Below are 5,143 nucleotides of genomic sequence, written 5' to 3' on the forward strand. Positions count from 1 at the left end.
CCCCCCTCCCCCTCCTCCTCCTTCTCCTTCTCCTTCTCCTCCTCGTAGCTTCTCTTCGTTCTTCAGCAGTACTTCGTTTGGCCTGTCTTCGAGTGGCAGTTCCACCGGTAGCAGCTGCGTGTCTTGGTGCATTTTCTTCGCTTGCTCGAAAAATGCTGAAACGCTAGTTCACCTTTTGCCTCTGAATGTCTGGGGGGGGCCAACCGGCAGTTTCTTTCGAAGCGTCTCTAGTAATACTTTAATACTTTAGTACTGTTCCTGGAAGAACGAGTGGTCGGCCAGTCAAAGTTTCGTCAGTGGATCCTGCGGTATGGTGATAATGATTTCAAGGGCTCGAGAGATGACAGTGACTGTGACGATGGCAGTGGCAGTGATAGTGCTAGTAATTTTGGCAGTGTCACCACCTTGTCAAATGTTAAGTCTTTCCTTGCCGAAGAGTGATTACGGAAGACTTGAGAGCGACCGGGCACTCGACACTTCCGACTTTGTTAATTAAGACAGACGCCGCCAGACGCCGCCAGACGCAGCCAGACGCAGCGTGTCGGGCGGGCTCTATTTTGGTTGTCGTCGACGTCGAGCGAGTGTCTGGCTGGTAAGTATCGCAATCGGTGTTATCGCATTGCGCGTGAATGAAACTCAATCTTCGTACAGGTACTCGGCGAATGACAGCATGAATGAATGAGGGCTCTGTGCGCGATTGGTCGTTTGTATTTGTTTTTCTTTTTTCATGCAAAGTTTCAAAAAAAAAAAAAAAAAAGAAAAAAAAAGAAAAAAACGGACAACATCCCTGGTTCTCGTAACCTCGTTACGCGGAACGCAGAGACAGAGGCGGGAAGAGTCTCTCTCGTCGATTTGCATCGGTCGACTGTTTAACGATTCGATCGGGACTTTAATTCGAAAATTATACGTTCGATCGGCGCCTCGCGTCGATCCCATTCTGTCCCTCCTATGCAAAGCAAATATTCATTAGGCAGAGTTCCCGCCAATTTGCATATCACAATCAGCGTCATATCAGTTGGACAGAGGGCACTCGCGCCCGGGAAGTCTGCCCGATCTGACAACCGAGAGTCGACTTTTCCAAGAGGCTGCACAGCTCTTCGTCCTCAATCCTGGAGGCTCGATCATTGATCACGATGACTCGACGCTAACATCTCGGCCGTCGGATCGATCTTAGGTGACGATGGAAATTCCAGATGTTTCACACTCGCTCCTTCCTTTCTGTCTTCTTCACGGAAGAAGCTGGGAAAACAAAAGGCACTCGTGCTCTCGAGGAATAGTCAGATGGCAGCTGCTGCATCTACAAAAAGTTTTCCATTGCGATAGAGAGACCGATCAACGCCAATGCGTTTTAATCCATTAGACGGATTCTTTGGATTCTTTGGATTCTTTGGATTCTTTGGATTCTTCGGGACCGATGTCCGCGATCAGGCATGATTCCTCGGTTGCGCAATTCTCAAGGTGCACGACATCGCAACACGATCGTCCCTGCGATCTTCTTTCCGGCGCTGAAAAGGAAAGCCGCTGATCGAACGATTAATCAAAGCGAGAGACTCACTCAATTAGCCAGCATCGAGCACCTTCGATGCTGGCTCCAATTAATTATTCCACTCGTTCCGTTTTTACTCGACACCCTCTGTGCATTTTGTTCACGCGAGGTGCTTCGTCTGCCTCGTCTGCCTCGTCTGCCACGTCCGCAAATACACTCCAGGCTTCCAGTCGAGATATTTCTTTTGTACGCTCGTCCTGTTAATCTGATAGATTCGCACCTGCGGAAACGCGAGACCCGCGCAGCTATGAACTGGATCAGTAGTGGCACTTGGCGGAGGAGCGGGGAGGGTCCCGAGGAGGCGGCAAGGGAACGCGGGGGGAAGCGTAATTACGTAATTACGTAATGACGTAATGGCGTAATGGCGTAATACGCAAGGGAAGGCGTGTTCCACGAGAAGAGACGCGCAGCTCGGGGGCTGCGTATTCCTAATAGAATCATGTAATTCGTTGATAGCGGCAAAAAGCTTAAGGCTCGTTCACGCTGGCAAAAACTTGTGTACCTGGCTAGCTGATCGCGGCGAAGCGCAAGGTCCGTAGGGAAGGGCGCCGGCAGGGACGAGGAGGGAACTGCGCGGGAAGCACAAAGCTGCCTCGCTCGAACCTTTTCCAGTCTGCGAGGATTCGCGCTAACTATGACGTATTTCAAGAGAAAATAAAAGGGAATGAAATTTCCAGGAGCAAAAACGAGCCCGTCCGTTACGGTCCATTCATGTGTCCCTTTGCCGGTGATAAACGTCCGCTTGACCAATGATTTGTGTCGCGCGAGAGCTCGCGCTTCTTTTCCAGTCTTTCACCTTCCACCTTCCACCTTCCAGCTTCCACCTTCCACCTTCCACCTTCCACCTTCCAGGCTAGGATGCTCTCGTTGCTTCCTTCTTGACAGTTGACACAGCTGACGCAGCCGTCCGCCGACCCTGGACGTTCATTGGCCGCCACCCCCGATTTCATCCATTTAATTGTCCGGCTTCTCTCTCTTCTTTCCTTCCCTGCGTTCGTTCTCCTGTTCGTTTTCCTTTGGCTTTGTCCGACGTTGCGCCTCGAAACTTTCCTCTAGCCGAGCAGGGAAATCGGTCCATTCTACTTCTCGGCGCTAGATAATTTATTGGCTTTTTACTCGGGGAATTTCACTTACACAGCTTAGCGGTTGACAAGGTTAGTAAAGAGGGGGGAGGGGGGGGGGGCACAAGGCGAGGCGATTAAATCCCACTCGCATTTGAATTCTATTTTGAGGTGAATTCCGATCGCCGTAAATTGACTCTAAGAGGATTAGTTATCCGAGGAAACTTAAAACTCTTGTCCGGGAATGCTGCTGGAGCAGCCGCAGTCGTTTGGTCGATTTCGATGATCATTCGAAAGACGAGACTTTTGCCCTCCCACCCACGTCACCTAGCCAACAGCTTCCTCCCCTTGACAGAATAAGACCCTCGTGACACGATACTTCGATTTCCCTGGCGCACCGGAGTCTGATTTATTCCTGCGGAGCACCCGGTACATTCTAAATAGTTGTAAGCACAGCCTATTACCTGCTCGAGTTTAAACGGTATTACAATACAATGGCGTGGCGAGCCCGCTTCTCTCTATTCGCCTTGTACGTTCTCGGTGCCCCGCAGAGCGTCCTTACCTTACTATTCCTCTTACCTCCACGTCTTACGTCCACTCAATCCTACGTGGAAATCTGGATGGAAATCTGGATGGAAATCTGGAGAGTCCGGCTTGCGAGCTCCCATGGAACGTTCGACGGGAAAATCTTCCGGAAGATTTGAGCTCGATTGCCAAATGAGTGAAACGAGAGACTCGCGGACAGCGGCGATGAGATCGAGCGTCGGGATCTCGATGGTTGTGCAGGTTCTGCAAATTACGGGAGCGAGAAAAAGTGAATAAATCAGGCGGCGACGCCGACTCCCCAACAATTAGCGTCGTGCCGAGTCGTCGGGCGGAACCGCCAAACTCGTAATTGTTAGGATTATTGCCATTGCGAATGCAAATTCGTCGACCGCCTCTGTACCATCGGCAGAAGAGGAATCTGGAAGATGAGAGATTAGCCGGTAAAGCCGACAAGCCCGAGCAACCCGGACTGGCCCCGTCTTCCTGCACACCCTTGGCAAGTGCAATGGGACGTTCGTTCCGGGATCCATGCTGGTCCAGATAGAGAGAGAGAGAGAGAGAGAGAGAGAGAGTGGTTCAGCTGCAGGGACAGAGGAGACGACCTCTGCAGCTTGACGGAGCGTAATCGTAATCGTTGTGGCTGTCGCGAGCGCGAATTAACGTGGGCGGATAGGAGGACGGATCTAAGATTAAAGATTAGCCCGTAAGTAGTCGTTAGGTGTGCGTGCGGCCTATATGAGTCTACCTCTGGCAGGAGTCTTATCGGAGGAGAAATCGTTAAGGCCGTGTTCCCTGGACTCTTGGGGATGCACAACAACGAGAAACAAGGATAGCCTTAACGCAAGCCTAACAGCAAGCGCTCTTTCTCTTATCCGAGGACAGATCGAAATCATTGTGCCCACCACCGCCTGAGAGAACCCGAGAGAACCCGAGGGAGCCCGAGGGAGCCCGAGGGAGCCCGAGGGAGCCCGCGGGAGATTTAATTAGAGCTCGAGCGGTGCGCGTGGGTCTCGGTGACCCGAGGATCTCGACGCTTTCCTTATTTCACGGAGTAGCTAGACGGTCATTGCGCAACGTCACTCGGCTCCTGCGACTGACGCGCAGCGGGACTCCCTAGGAATAAACCCCTTGTAATTTATCAGCACTCCGTCGCATGCATCCTTAACCCGCGCGTCCCTCGCGAGATCGTCTTTAGTCTGACGTTATTAATGGACTTTCCTATCGCGATCATTAACATACAGCCAATTGAATATAATCGTTTGCTGTCCCTCGGCTCCCACCGCTTCACGACTTTATAACTTTTCTCCTTCCTCCTTCCGTTTATACCACCCTATATATCGCTCGCCCTCGCTTACCGGTTGTCACTCCCAAGGATCCTGGCTAATATGGCCGAATCTCCTATATCTATACATATGGCCACCATTTGCATCGCGCTGCTTATTCGCTCTCGCTGATTTCTTTGGGAAATCGACGGGATCCCTCGAGAGCTGGGAAGGTGTGGCAAGTTTGGTGCAGCGTGCAGCTCCCTCCCATGATCTTGACCCCTTAATTATAAGGTACAGCACGAAGCAAACGCGAGAGGGCAAAGGTCAGGGTTACCCGGTTACGAGACTCGTGAGCGCTTGAAAACACGCCATCGCGATATATCGAGAAACTCGCGGGGCTGCGTCACAAAGGGATCAGCAGTAGCCTACTTTTCTTATACTACCGTGCCTATAGCTACCGTGCGCGCCCGGCAGTCTCGCTATTCACCTATGTACGCCGATTATCAGTGGCCTGCCCAGTAGGTAGACCGACCGCAGATTGCTTGGATCTCTGAACAATTGGAAGGTCCAATGGTTCAGCGAGTGGCTGGCTGCTTCGAGCTCCGCTGGGCCCCGCAAGGGCTGCGGTGCTCGCTATTTTCGGTTACCCATCTGAGCGCAGTCATTCGATCCGCGTTCGGTTAACAGATTTAAGGGAATGCGCCACGGCGAAGGGTGGAACACGG

The 5,143-nt window shown here is 51.9% G+C and overlaps 1 protein-coding gene across 4 annotated transcripts in view; it reads left to right on the plus strand.

Annotated features, from left to right (window-relative positions):
- Positions 1-5,143, plus strand: part of LOC107264275 (unconventional myosin-IXb) — a 27,596-nt gene that overhangs the window by 5,418 nt on the left and 17,035 nt on the right. The gene's annotated exons all lie outside the window — the stretch shown is intronic.

This window comes from Cephus cinctus, unplaced genomic scaffold, assembly GCF_000341935.2.
Source record: "Cephus cinctus unplaced genomic scaffold, Ccin1 Ccin1_scaffold0168, whole genome shotgun sequence".
Taxonomy (NCBI): Eukaryota; Metazoa; Arthropoda; class Insecta; order Hymenoptera; family Cephidae; genus Cephus; species Cephus cinctus.